This window comes from Pelophylax lessonae, assembly GCF_965119305.1.
Source record: "Pelophylax lessonae genome assembly, chromosome: 1".
In the NCBI taxonomy this organism is placed as follows: domain Eukaryota; kingdom Metazoa; phylum Chordata; class Amphibia; order Anura; family Ranidae; genus Pelophylax; species Pelophylax lessonae.
This window is the reverse complement of record NC_138768.1, coordinates 691,748,929-691,763,515: the sequence shown is the minus strand read 5'-3', so window position 1 is coordinate 691,763,515 and position 14,587 is coordinate 691,748,929. Positions and strand designations below refer to the sequence as shown.

The following is a 14,587-nucleotide window of genomic DNA, read 5'->3' as shown; positions in this document are numbered from 1 at the left end:
ATATTCAAAAATGGTCAAAGGCATATACCGGGAAATTATAGGCCTGTCAGTCTGACATCAGTAGTATGTAAACTTCTGGAGGGGATGATAAGGGACTATATCGTAGAGTTTGCTAAGGACAACAGCATCATCAGTAGTAACCAGCACGGGTTTACAAATGGGCGTTCTTGTCAAACCAATCTCTTAACATTCTACGAGGAGGTGAACTGTGAGCTAGATAGGGGCAGACCAGTGGATGTGGTGTACCTAGATTTTGCTAAGGCGTTTGATACAGTTCCCCATAAGCGCTTAATTTATAAAATAAGGTCTGCAGGTATCGACAGCAGGGTTTGCTCTTGGATACGGAACTGGCTAAAAGGGCGTGTCCAAAGGGTGGTAATAAACAGCGCATACTCAGACTGGTCGGAGGTAGTAAGCGGGGTCCCCCAAGGCTTAGTCCTAGGACCAACCTTGTTCAATTTATTCATAAACAGCATTGAGGACGGGATCAGTAGTTCAATATCAGTTTTTGCAGATGACACAAAATTAGACAGGGCAATAACAGCACAGCATGAAGCAGATATCCTACAGAATGACCTGGACAAAATAACGGAATGGGCAACGACATGGCAAATGAGGTTTAACGTGGAGAAATGTAAGGTTTTGCACTTGGGGACTAGAAACATAAAAGCACAATACACGTTAGGAGGGGAACCCTTGGGAGAATCAAAAATGGAGAAGGATCTGGGAGTCTTGGTTGATGATAGACTAGGCAACAGCATGCAATGTCAAGCGGCAGCTGCCAAGGCTAGCAGAATATTAGCATGCATAAAGAAAGGGATGTATTCCAGAGATAAGACTATAATCCTTCCACTTTATAAAACTCTGGTCCGACCTCATCTGGAGTATTCTGTCCAGTTCTGGTCACCAGTCCTCAGAAGGGATGTGTTGGAGCTGGAGAGGGTCCAGAGAAGGGCAACTAAACTAATTAGGGGATTGGAGGACCTTGGTTATGAGGAGCGTCTGCAATCGCTTGATTTATTCTCCCTGGAGAAGAGACGCCTGAGGGGGGACATGATAGCAATTTTTAAATATCTCAATGGGGATCTAGGCTTAGAAAAAAAGCTGTTCAGTCGAAGGGATTGCATGAGGACTCAGGGGCATACAATGCGATTAGAGGAGAAGCGTTTTAACCTCCGGCAACGTGGGGGGTTCTTTACTGTTAGGGCTACAAGATTGTGGAATTATCTACCACAAGAGGTGGTTTCTGCAGGTAGTATGGTGGCTTTCAAAAGACTACTAGACATACATCTCAAGGATCAGAACATTCATCGGTATGCGAGATGATTACAGCCACACACACCTACACAGGTTGAACTGGATGGACTATTGTCTTTATTCAACCTCACCTACTATGTAACTATATGTAACTATGTTACAGATCATACACCATGGCAAGATAGAGCAAAGCAACAAGACCTTGCATCAATAAAGGCTCTCCCAGGCAATGTTTTCAAAGCAGACTGGGTTTTCAAGTTGTGCTGTTCAAGCTCTTTTAATAAAGCACAACAAAAAGGGCAACATTGAGGACCGTAGACACACTGGTCGGCTAAAGAAACGTAATGCAGCAAATGAAAGACACATCATGCTTACTTCCCTCGGACATCAGAAGATGTCCAGCAGTGCCATCAACACAGACCTGGCAGAAACCAGTGGGACCCAGGAACACTCATTTACTATCTAAAGAAGTGTGGCCAGAATTGGTCTTCATTGAAGAATTGCAGCCGAAAAGCCATACCTTGGACGTGGAAACATGGCCAAGTGACTCAACCCGGCTATAGAAGCTGCTAGCAATAATTGCAAATGAATCCAGTAGGCTGACTGCACCCAAGTGGATCAATCTATCAACTTGGAACATTCAGCCTGCTCACCCATGGTTCGAATCAACAGGAACCGGCTGAGATTCGAGCTGTCTATAGCTGGCCTTACTTTTAGTATTTCTTCCTGTCATCCATATTCATGTCTATCTGAACAATTGCATTTCAGTGTGAGAGACTGAATGCAAGGTATGTCCAGCATATTTGAAGCTGGATCCAAGCTTGTGACAGGCAGTATAACGGTCTATCGTGTTATTTTCCTAAAAAGGTCATGTATATCGTTCCCTCCAAGTTAACAATAATCTAGATATCCAAAAATAGTCATCCATATTCATGGATATAGCTGCAGGCATCAACCCGCTATTGTTTTGTAGAGCTGGTGGTCGGATTTCAGGAGATTCCAACCAATGCGGCTCAGCACCCACTTGGCTGTTATCCCAGCAAGCAGGAGGGGATGTCCACTCCTCCCGCCATCTTCCGCGGCTCTGCCCGGATCTCCTGTCCCACTGGGAGACCCAAGCAACCAGCTTGCATGTCCGCTGGCTGGTTGGAGTCCCGAAAGAAGCCAGGTTTGGCTTAGATCAGGTCCCCGATCATGTAACCCGGAAGCGACATCACAACGTCACTCGGCTGCCAAGTGTCAGTATTGAAAAATGCAGATTACGGCGTTTTGAATACTTTGAAGTGCAGTCTGGGGTCTTTTAGACCCGAGATCCCTCCTTAAAGAGTACCTGTCACTGCCTATTACTGACCCAAGGGATATATACATTCCTTGTAACAGCAATAGAAGTGATCAGACTTAAAAAAAAAAAAACTGTGTTAAAAATAAAAAAATAAATAGGAAAAAAATTAGTAAAGCGCCCCCTTCCCCGTGAGCTCACGCGCCAAAGAAAACGCATACAGAAGTCGCACCTGCAAATTAAAACTGTGTTCAAATCACACATGTGAGGTATCATTGTGATCATAAGAGCAAGAGCAATAATTCTATAAAAAGACCTCCTCTGTAGCTCTAAACAGATATTCATTAAAAAATTTTAAAACGTTGCATATGAAGATTTTTAGGTACTGTCTTTTGTCGCCATTCCACGAGTGTGCACAATTTTAAACTGTAACATGTTAGGTATCTATTTACTCAGCGTGACATCATCTTTCACAATATATAAAATATTGGGCTTACTTTACTGTTTAATTTTTTTTAATTCAGTGAAATTTATTTTTTCCCAAAAAATTGCGTTTGAAAGACCGCCGTGCAAATGCCTCGTGACAAAAATGATTGCAATGACCGCCATTTTATTTTCAAGAGTCTTTGCTAAAAAAAAAATGTTATTTATTTATATATATATATATATATATATATATATATATATATATATATGTGAATTGAAAAATGGGAAAGGGGTGCGCTGATTAGTGAAAAAGCTGCTACTAGAAATGTGAAATGAATAAATAAATAAAACAGTGCGCTAATTCAAAATATTCAATCCATATAAATATATACAAATAAATAAGGATGGTGCATAAATAATCCAACAATGATTTAATTTATAAAAATGTGCAGCTGGAATTAAAAAATGGTGTTCAAATAAATAGTCCAACAGTCCAAAGTGAAAATGCCTTCAAATCTGTGGTCAAATTAATGCAAAATCAATGTGCAGGGAAAGGTTGAACGAAATCAATAGATGACTGTGATATCCCTCCACCTGGAGAATTTCCTCCTTACCCGGCGGAAAATAGGTAAGTGCAGTTAATAAAATCCAAAGAATACTCTTCACGTGATATTCCCCAACAACCGTGTACTCCACCACTGGTGCAAAGACAACAATGGCATCTTACCAAAAATAAATCATATACGGGCTTGGAAACCACTGTTGTGGAAATGCTGCTGCTCCCCTCTCCTTCAAATTAGGCTGAGCGGTTTCCCCAATGGATCATCACATATACATTATCCACGGTGGAGACCTGTTTGTCATAAGAGAGGAAAATCTTAACCCCTTTCACAACCGAGCAGGGCTTGTAGTCCTTGCCCTGGGAGACCAGGCTAGAGACGTCCTACACTGTCAGTGATCTTTTAGGACTGATCAGTGTATATTTCAACTATGTATTTAGCTGTTTGGCTGGAGTTCAGTTTTAAACACCTCTGCTTAAAGACATGGCCCAAAACGCAAATAGGAAGCTCACTGCGCTTGTCAAGGGGTGCAACTTTAAACCTTAGAAATCCTCCATGCAATCGCGTTCCCATGAGGTTCTGCTGACATGCTTTGCATATGAATTCTGAGTCACAAAAAAGCCTTCCCATTATTGTCTAAACTGCTGGCAACATAAGTGAGTACACCCCTACATCAAAAGGTCCAAATTGGGCCCAAAGTGTCAATATTTTGTGTGGCCACCATTATTTCCCAGCACTGCCTTAACCTTCTTGGGCATGGAGTTCACCAGAGCTTCACAGGTTGCCACTCGAGTCCTCTTCCACTCCTCCATGACAACATCACAGAGTTGGTGGATGTTAAAGACCTTCCGCTCCTTCACCTTCCATTTGAAGATGCTCAATAGGGTTTAGGTCTGGAGACATGCTTGGCCAGTCCATCACCTTTACCCTTTAGGCTTCCTTGTGGGACTACAGCCATGCAGACCGATTCAATGCAGTGTTCGTTCGGCATATGGTCTGAACACTGACAGGCTGACCCCCCACCCCTTCAACCTCTGCAGCAATGCTGGCAGCACTCATATGTCTATTTCCCAAAGACAACCTTTGGATATGAGCTGAGCAAATGCACTCAACCTCTTTGGTCGACCATAGCGAGGCCTGTTCTGAGTGGAATCTGTCCTGTTAAACCATTGTATGGTCTTGGCCACCGTGCTAAAGCTCAGTTTCAGGGACTTGACAATCTTTTTATAGCCTAGGCCATCTTTATGTAGAGCAACAATACATTTTTTCAGATCCTCAGAGAGTTCTTTGGCATGAGGTGTCATGTTGAACTTTCAGTGACCATTATGAGAGAGTAAGAGCGATACCACCAAATTTAACACACCTGCTCCCCATTTACACTTGAGACCTTGTAACACTAACGAGTGACATGACACCGGTAAGGGAAAATGGCTAATCGGGCCCAACCTGGACATTTTCACTTAGGGGTGTACTCACTTTTGTTGTCAGTGGTTTAGACATTAATGGCTGTGTGTTAAGTTATTTTTAGGGAACAGCACATTTACACTGTTATACAACCTGTACAATCACTACTTCACATTGTAGCAAAGTGTCATTTCTTCAGTGTTGTCACATGAGGTATAATAAAATATTTACAAAAATGTGAGGGTGTACTCACTTTTGTGAGATTATATATATATATATATATATATATATATATATAAATATATATATATATATATATAAATACTGTTTGGGGGTTCTAAGTAATTTTCTAGCAAAAAATACTGATTTTAACTTGTAAACAACATGTGTCAGACATAGGCATGGTCCTTAAGTGGTTAATATAGTTTTGTTTAACAGTAGTGCAATTATTATGTGACATAAGAAAGGAACAATTTTATATATCAGGGTCTCTGCATTCAAAAAATGTATATGGGTTTGGGGGTTTAAAGTGCATTTTAACATATTTGCAAAAAAAATAAAAAATACTCAGGCAGTCAAAGGGTTAAAGCTTTTAGTTAATTTACACATGTTTATGGAAATTAGCTTAGAATGCAATTGGTGGTCCATCACATTTTATTGAAAGGAAGCTAGCAACATTACTTTGATCTCCTGCAGTAGAGGTTAATGATGTTTCATTTTTGTTTTTGTGTGATAGAAAAATGGGGAGGGGGGTCGAGAGAAGGGAGAAGGGGGGCAAGGAGTGAAAGTGACTATGAGCACTGACTGGACATAAGATAGGGTGACTAAAGGCCCTTACACACGATAAGAAATTCGGCCGGGAAATTTCATCCGACGACCGATCTGCCGATTTTCGGCTTGTTAGTATGGTGCTTCCGACAGCCAACTCCGACTTTTCGGCCGAAAAAATCCTGGTGTGCAGGCTATATAATTTTTGTCGTCCGTCAACACAACCTCCGATTTTCATGCAGCCAGTACAGAATTCGTCAGACAAAAATCTAAAATCGGAAAAAGCATGATCGGAAGCAAATAAGGACCCGGAAGAATTTTGTAAGGAAAACTAGCCAATGTATCAAGAAAGAACTTTCGTCTCGCGGCAGGCAAATAAATATTTAAAAAGCGGTGAACATGCTCATCTTGGTTAATGTGAGAAGAAGGAAGCTGCTGCTCATAATTGTATACTTTAGAATTAAAGAGGCATGTGTTCTGTTATGATAATGATAATGATTTGGCTATTGTTGCATGTTTTTTTTTTTTTTTTAAGATTGTTAACTCTTCACCATTCTCAATGGTTTATGAATGGAAAATATCTATTTATATATGTGTCCCTTTATTCATTTTTTTCATTAATGTATAATACATATATTGCTGCCTACTCCCAACATGCTCAATTTTTACAAATAAAGATAGGCAAGTAGTTTTTTAAACACTTTCTTTACTTTAAAAAAAAAATATATCCAAACATAAATATAGAGATACTCTCATTAGTAAAAATAGAACAGAAAAAAAGGGCATTCCCTCCTCAAATAACTTAGAAATAAATAATAATGGGTAACAGAAAAATCACATTATAAATTATATTCATTTATAAATAGGTATAGTCATTTGACCATGGGGGTAGGTGGGGATCAGGGGCATATTGCCACTGATTTCCATGTGGCTGTTGTGGCTGTGGTGGCTGTGGTGGCTGTGGTGGTGGTGGAGGGGGTGGCTGGTAATCTGACAGGTGCTTGTGTCCATGGATTTCTCCTCGGACCCCTTTATTTAGCACCTGTAGTAAGAGGAGCTCTGCCATTTGGCGCTGTTCCTCACTCATCAGCCTTAATTTTTTGGCTGTGAGAAAGCCAAATGAGTCAGCCTCATCTGGCTTTATTTGCAGGGCTATAGAGGCCTGGCTTAGAAAGGAAGCAGTGACCTCCTCCAAATTTTTTTTTTTTTTTTGCATCTCTTTTCATGAGGTTGGGTGGTTACTGACTGCTCCGATGACGCTTGGCTTCCACTTGGCTCCTCCACATTGACACTTTCCTGTTTAAGAAATTAAAAAATTATTATAATGTTATAATGTATATAAAATGTCACGTTTGTTTGATTTAACCAAATAACAGACTTTACGTTAAGGGTGAATTATTGGCTTGATAATATTTTTATTGCATCATTATCTTATAGACAATATATTGTTAAATGCTATACCTGTGTAATGCTTGGCTCCAGTAAATCTTCCTCCTGGGTTGCAGCACATGAGCCCTCTGCCGAAGTGGAAGGGAAAGTAGACTAGGATGTCCTTGCTTCTGATTGTTCGGTGAGGAAGCGCAGGCTCTCGAAATACCAGAGCCTTGCTACATAGATATCCTCTGTAGCAGCTCCTGACCTTTCTGAATTCCTGATTTTGTTAAGCTCCCTTTTAAAGGTGCTGCGCAGGTTTTGGATTTTGTTCCTGACATAATGAATGTCAGCATTTGGGCAAAATGGCTTACATAAATCAGCCAATTTTTGAAGAGCCTCATTTTTTAGTTGCTTGTTTAAGTAATCCCTACTCTTCACCTTCCACAAACAAGGCAAGTGTCTGTATTCCTCAATAAATTGAGGTAAAAAATCAGGTGACGTGAATTTGTCAACCATTATTTATGCCTGCAAGACACAACACAAAACATAGTCAAAGATCATGTATTTTGCCACATAATAAAGATAGGCCCAATATAAGCTGTATAGGGCCCAAAACACCCGTGCTCGAATCAAAAGTCGTACATTTGTTTGTTCAGATGAATCGTGGTTCGCCGATCGATCGTGCTCCTGTGACAGATCTGTCTGATGGCGAATCACCGAGCGAACGATCTGGCATCCTTTAAATACAGCACATGCATCAACTCCACCTCCAGTGGCGCGCTGATGCAGGCGCGTGTACGTGCCCAATATTAATCTGCATGCGACACACACACGTGAGTCGGCAGAAGATTCGTGGAGGAGATGGCAGAATCGGGGAGTTGTAGTGAAGGCCGCAGTGGTTGGGCTCATAAAAAAACCAAAGCCACACCTATGAGCAAGGGTGAGATGGTGGAGATGATGGTCATACTGGAGAAAAACGATTATGATGGCAAGCTGGAGAATTATGAAAGGCCCAACTCCAGAAAAGACCGAATTCTTGAGAAGGTCATTTCATCTCTAAAGAAGATTTATGGTGTGGATCGATCCAAGGACCAAATCAGAAAAAGATTGTCCAATCTGAAACATCGGGAACAAGAGCAGCTAGGTCACATCCATCATATCCTGAAAAGAAGTAAGCAATAGTTGTGTTTAAGCAATATGTATTGGGTATATTTGGTGTATGTTGTATAGAAATGTATAGATACTAATGTCTATGAAAACTTTACTTTTTAATTTTTCTTTGTCATGTATGTATTTTCTTGATATTTTTAGGATTTATTTGTATATTAAATTAAAAGACAGGAATCCACAATAAGCTATATAAATGCATATTATTGCAAATATTTTTATTTACAAACTAATATTTGTTCCATATTGTATTTTTCACCTTTAAATAGGGAAAAACGAAAAATGAAATTAAAAGAAAGACAACATATGAGGAGAAGGGAATCTACCATGCCTGCTCCATCCACATTGGATGAAGAAAATGAAGAAATGGTCCCTGATGCAATGACACATTCCCAAAAAGGCAATTGTTTCCTATGCTGAGTAAATCATTAATGTCCCTACTTTTTAGGATGTAACCATGTACATGTCAGAATATTTTCTGTGGAAAAGGCTGTCAAGCAGTGCACCATGTCATAGCAAATTTCCCCCCTGTGAATTTTCTGACATGCCACATTTTTATTATGTATAAAATGATCAAAGAAATCACACTGTGACCACTATGGAGGAAAGCAATGTGGCAAGTAGTCCAGAGTGCAGCATGGTGGAGTCAAGTGTTCAGAAAATCAGCTTACCACCACAACATCAAGGTTGGTAGCCACATAATGTTTAGAAATGGGAGCTGAAAAATATGTGATTTTGGGATGATTCTTTAACCTTCTATTGTTGTATTTCAGACAAAAAGGACATTCCAGATGTCCCCGAAGTTCCCTCATTTGAGCCATGGGATCTGTCACCTACAGCCGGATCAGATCTGGAACTATTTGCTCCTAATTCCCCTGCCATGATTCAGAGTAAGTCTCCAAAAAAGAAGCAAACAGAACCAAGTGTTGGGGAGCCTGTTTTGGGCCCAAGTAAGTATTATTCTAATGTTGTTTCTAGTGTATTTCTATTTTGGTGTATTTGATTTAATGCTTCAAAGGAACTACCTGTTTGCTACATTAGCAAGGTGTAAAACCATACAGTGCTAATGTACATAGTATAAAGTGCATTACCATGGGGGAGGAAGAGGTGTAGTGAGCTGTTTGTGTCAACGGGTGGAATCGTTTATGAACCACAGACACAATGTAAAGAGAACATAATGTTTGCACTGTGTACTTTCATAGTAGTATAGGTGTCATAAGGGCAAGCAGGTTACACACAACAATGCACAGGGTAGGTACTAACTCTTAATTAGTTTATGATGAACTTGACCCCAAATGTTTAGATATTATGACCTCATCTATTTACTTGTCATGTACTTAATATGTACTTAATATATATTATTTTTTATTAACAGGTCATGTTATTCCTAGTTGTACAATTGCCAGGAATAGTGTTGATGCTTTGCAGTGTTGCTCAGAACTGGAAAAAATAAAGGAGGCTGCTACAGCATTACAAAGCAAAATGCGTGACTTTGTTGACCTGCTTGCAAAATTTTATGGTTACGTTTTATTTTTTGGTTTGAATTGGGATATTTTCCCAATGTTCTTAAAAAAATTTATGGCCTATTTTTTGGCCAATAACTGATCATGTGCAAGAGGTGTCCCAAAGTTTTTAAATTTTTATACTGTTTTATACAGGGCTCCTATGCATATGATAAAGTTTTATAAGTAATAAATAAGAAGACTTGAAGAACTGTTTTGGTTCAGTTTTGTTTACATGTCTACTGAACAAAGTTCCCTGAAATTCAAAGCAATCTAGATGTTCTCACCAAAGAGAGTCTGGTGTTTAAGCACTTTACAACACCCTAACCCTTACCCTAACCATAACCCTTACCCTAACCCTAACCCTGTGAATGTGTGTTATTAACCGCTTGCCGACTGCGCACAGTATATTTACTGCGGCAGTCGGCCCCGGCCAGGCAGAGTGACGTAGGTCTACGTCGCTCGCCTGTCACTCCTTCCAGAGCCAATAGCGGGCGGGCGCGCGCCCGCTGAGGCGCGCGCCCGCCTCGGCTCGTTCACGGAGGAGTGCAGGAGTGTGACTGGCGGACCCGATGTCCGCCGGTCACACTACGATCGCCGGTACAGCGGGAGAAAGACAGAGCGGCTTGTGTAAACAAGCCGCCTGTCAGTTCTCCCTGTGTAAAAGTGAAGATCAAACAGTTCTACTATGTAGAACTGTTGATCTTTGTTTTTACACTAGTAGACCTGTCCCTGCACAGTTAGAATCACGCCCCTAGGACACACTTAACCCCTCCCTGTCCAATACTGTTAACCCCTTCCCTGCCAGTGTCATTTTTGCAGTAACAGTGCATATATATAGCACTGATTACTGCAGTAATGTCACTGGTACCCCCAAAAGTGTCAAAAATGTCAGTCAAGGGTCCGATCTGTCCGCCGCAATGTCGCAGTACCGCAAAAAAAATCGCAGATCGCCGCCATTACTCGTTAAAAAAAAAAACACCAAAAATGACAAAAATCTTTCCCTTTGTTAGTAAACGCGATAACTTTTGCGCAAACCAATCAAAATACGCTTTTTGCGATTTTTTTTACCAAACATAGGTAGCGTAAAACAAATTAGCCGAAAATTTTAAAAAATTTTGATTTTTACATTTTTTTTGGGGGGAATTTCATATAAAAAAAAAGTGAAAAATATTGTTGTTTTTGCAAAAATTACGCTCTTTTTTTGTTTATAGCGCGTGATCAAAAAATCGCACAGGTGATCAAATACCACCAAAAGAAAGCTCTGTTTGTGGGAAAAAAAGGACGTGAAATTCGTTTAGGTACAGCGTCGCACGACCGCGCGATTGTCCGTTAAAGTCACGCAGTAAAAAATCGCAAAATAACCCCTGGTCTTTTAGCAGGAAAATCCTCCGGTGGTAAAGTGGTTAAAAAATGTTTCCACTCAACAATGTGTGTTATAATATTTATTTGGCTTGCCGTGGGGGGGGGGGGGGGGGTCAGGTCTAAAGCTGTGTAAGGTGGCACAAAATGTATGATGGTTGTCCTGTTCACATAGTTGAATATTAATTAAAGCATTTTAGTTTGTGTGTATAATTATCAGTCTGCCAGAATGATTGTTCCTTCTGGACCAGTGGCCATCTAACAAGTGATATTCACTAGTACACTGAGTGCACAATGATATCTGTCGACTGAGTGGGAATCATTCTACACATATACAGGTTATATTTAAAGGACTAGCACTCCTAGGATTCTATGTCATTGTGATAGGTACTAGCACTCAGTGTACGGAGATCAGTGTAATATATAGTGTATCGCAGCTTCGTTTGTCCATTTCACTTTACATTACCTATATATAACACTTATATCTATACACTGAGCGAGTTTCACATAACACTGACATCTCCTTACATTGGTGGGCAGTGAGAAGGATGTCATAAATTAACACAACATAACAGGTGGAGGTAAGTTGTTATTACACTAATGTATTAATAAAAAATAAAAGTATGGGGACCTTCTGGCCAATGACCACCAATGTAAGGTGACATTGGGTGGACCTTGGGTGTGACCTACTTTACAATGTGAGAAGGCTTTTCGAATTTAACTGGGGTGCTGAAGTCCCTGGTCTTTTGGCCACCTACCAATGCCCCAGTGCTTTGAAATTTCATATTTTGCTTATTACATTGTATATAAATTATATTAATCAATATGCTTGACATATGGACCCAAATGCACACGTTTCTTCCAAAATGTAGATTATCTTTAGTGAAACATGTGGTGCTTAAAAATAATTATGATATAGTGACCTCGTGAATCAGTTAAGGTGTAATCTCACTATTGGAGCAACTGGTACACCAAACACACATGGCCAAAATCGAATTTGAACAGCTGGGGAGAGACAACAGTAGATAAACACACTGATGAATGTATTAACCCTTCAAAAGTCACACATATATAACACATGATGAACAAAAAACATGTTGATTTTGGCATGTACCCAAAATATTTAAATACACACTCCTGAATAAATGCAAGATTTTTTAATTGCACAAATAATAATATATTGATACAAATTAGACTGTATCGGGCAGGAATTGCTGCCAAGAAACGGCCCCTCTCCCCACAAAATATTCGACATATTGTTGTCTAACATCACGGGATCTTTTGGATGGCAAGCCAGAACGTGCTACTTCCATAGGTGTCATAGGATCGACAGGCCCACGTGCTTCAGCCTCTACACTCGGCCCTGGCATGGCAGGGTCACTCTCAATTGGCTGAAAAATTACATATGTCTCTGCATGCCTGCGCAAAAAATTATGCAAGATGCAGCAACAGAGGACCACATTATTAATTTTGTATAATGCCAGATGGATGGAGCTCAAGAAAAGTCAAAACCTATTTGACATTATCCCGAAGGCATTCTCCACCACTCTTCTGGCACGGGATAGGCGGTAATTGAAAATCCTTTGCTCGGGGGTAAGGTTTCTCAGAGGGAATGGCTTCAAAAGATGCTCCCCAAGTGCAAAGGCATCATCAGCCACGAAAACAAAATTGAGACCCTCAATTGTTTGCTTCCTGGAAGGCAAATTGAGAGTGCCATTTTGTAGCCGCCGAGCAAACTCGGTTTGGTCAATGACTCCCCCATCAGAATTGCGGCCATTCTTTCCAATGTCCAAAAAAAATTCATAATTAGCATTGACAATTGCTAGCATGACAATGCTAAAAAAACCTTTATAATTGAAATAATAGGATCCCGAATTAGGTGGTGGGACAATGCGGACGTGCTTGCCATCAATAGCACCCCCACAATTGGGAAAATTCCACTGCTCCTGGAATTGGCCAGCAACTTCCTGCCACTGCTCTGCTTTGGACGGAAACAGTTGGGAACAAATTTAAATAAAATTAGTGCTTGAGCACATCACATTATTACACACACACATTTGGCAGATAAATGCTTACACAACTTTAACATAAGAACAACATGAAGGGAATCTTTAGCATTTTGGGGTATGACATCTACATACATTTAATTTTCACCTCCTAATGTCATAATATTGTAATTCACCAGGTACAGCTTTTGTATATGCTGACTTTTACATTTAGCATGGGAGGGTGGCTAAAACTATGCTTTTAAACATCATTAAGGGCTTGTGCCCACTGAACGTTTTTACATCAGAAATTAAACATACACAATCATAGGTTTGACTGGATGGACTGATGTCTTTAATAAACCTCATAAACTATGTAAAAAAAACATTTCTAAAGGAATAATTGGTTCTGGGAAAGTCTGAAAATTACACAGATACAATATACTGTTAACAGGCTATGCATTTAGGGACACATAGGAGAGAATGCTGGGGTGGTTACTGGGTCATTTTAAAAATGTTTAGGAAAATATATAGCTTTACTATTATGTGCATGAGGCCAGAGGGTAGTTACAAAGTAATGACATCTGTAATTTGATGTATATCCAAAATGATCTAAATTAGGTTGACATGACAAATACATGGAATGTAATATACAAATAAGAAACATACCTTGATATAGTCCTTCTGCAAGACTTTAATGATAGCAGAGCAGGTCTCAGGGATGATGACTCCAAGAGCTTGGGGGGAGATACCTGTGGTGAACTTGAGATCCTGCAGGCTTCTCCCTGTTGCAAGATATCTCAATGTTGCAATTAGCCTTTGTTCAGGAGTAATTGCAACCCGCTTCAGAATATAGGGGGACCCCAAGGCAAGAAGACAGTGAAAAATTGCATCTGTCATCCTCAAATAATTCCTGAAGTCATCAGGATTATTTTCCTGTAGCTCCCGCAGCAAGGACATGTGGGAAAATTGCTCACGGTTGAGCAACCAATTTTTAGTCCAGGAGGTCCTCTTTTTTTTCTTCTTGCAAATAACTCGGCTTAGAGCAATTACTCCCAGCCCAACAACAGCAAGAGTAGAATCCTCAGTCATCATAATTGCTTCTCGAACAATGTCTCGGAAACTAGCGAAATGTCGTTAACCAAGCAAATGCTACTGAAATCAGCGCGAGATGCCCAGAAGGGTCACGGGCAAAAACTCACTTCCTCTTTTGTAGCATTGGACGCAGTGACGTCATCTTTTGTCAGACGACAAAATTCGTGTACAGTCTAGAGCACATTCCAACCAACAGACACACACTCGGGACAAAAGACGGACGACCGGTCGGTGGAAATTCGTGGCGTGTGTACGAGGCTTTAGTCTAGATGGGGAAGAGAAAGGGGTGAGATAGACAAATATTTAGATGTGATTAATTGGTGAGCAGGGATGATAATGTGTCTTTTCTCTCTTATGTGTCATGCCTATAAGTGTGAAACATTTTTCACTGAAAGAAAAAAAAACAGA

General features: G+C 40.2%; 1 pseudogene across 1 annotated transcript; it reads right to left on the bottom strand.

Moving 5' to 3' along the window:
* Nucleotides 1-7,587: 7,587 nt before the first annotated feature.
* Nucleotides 7,588-14,044, bottom strand: LOC309544767 (putative nuclease HARBI1; annotated as a pseudogene). Its single transcript has 3 exons — nucleotides 13,754-14,044; nucleotides 12,368-13,093; nucleotides 7,588-7,593 (listed from the first exon to the last, which is right to left on the bottom strand). The product of its transcript is annotated as a putative nuclease HARBI1 (transcript).
* Nucleotides 14,045-14,587: the final 543 nt, after the last annotated feature.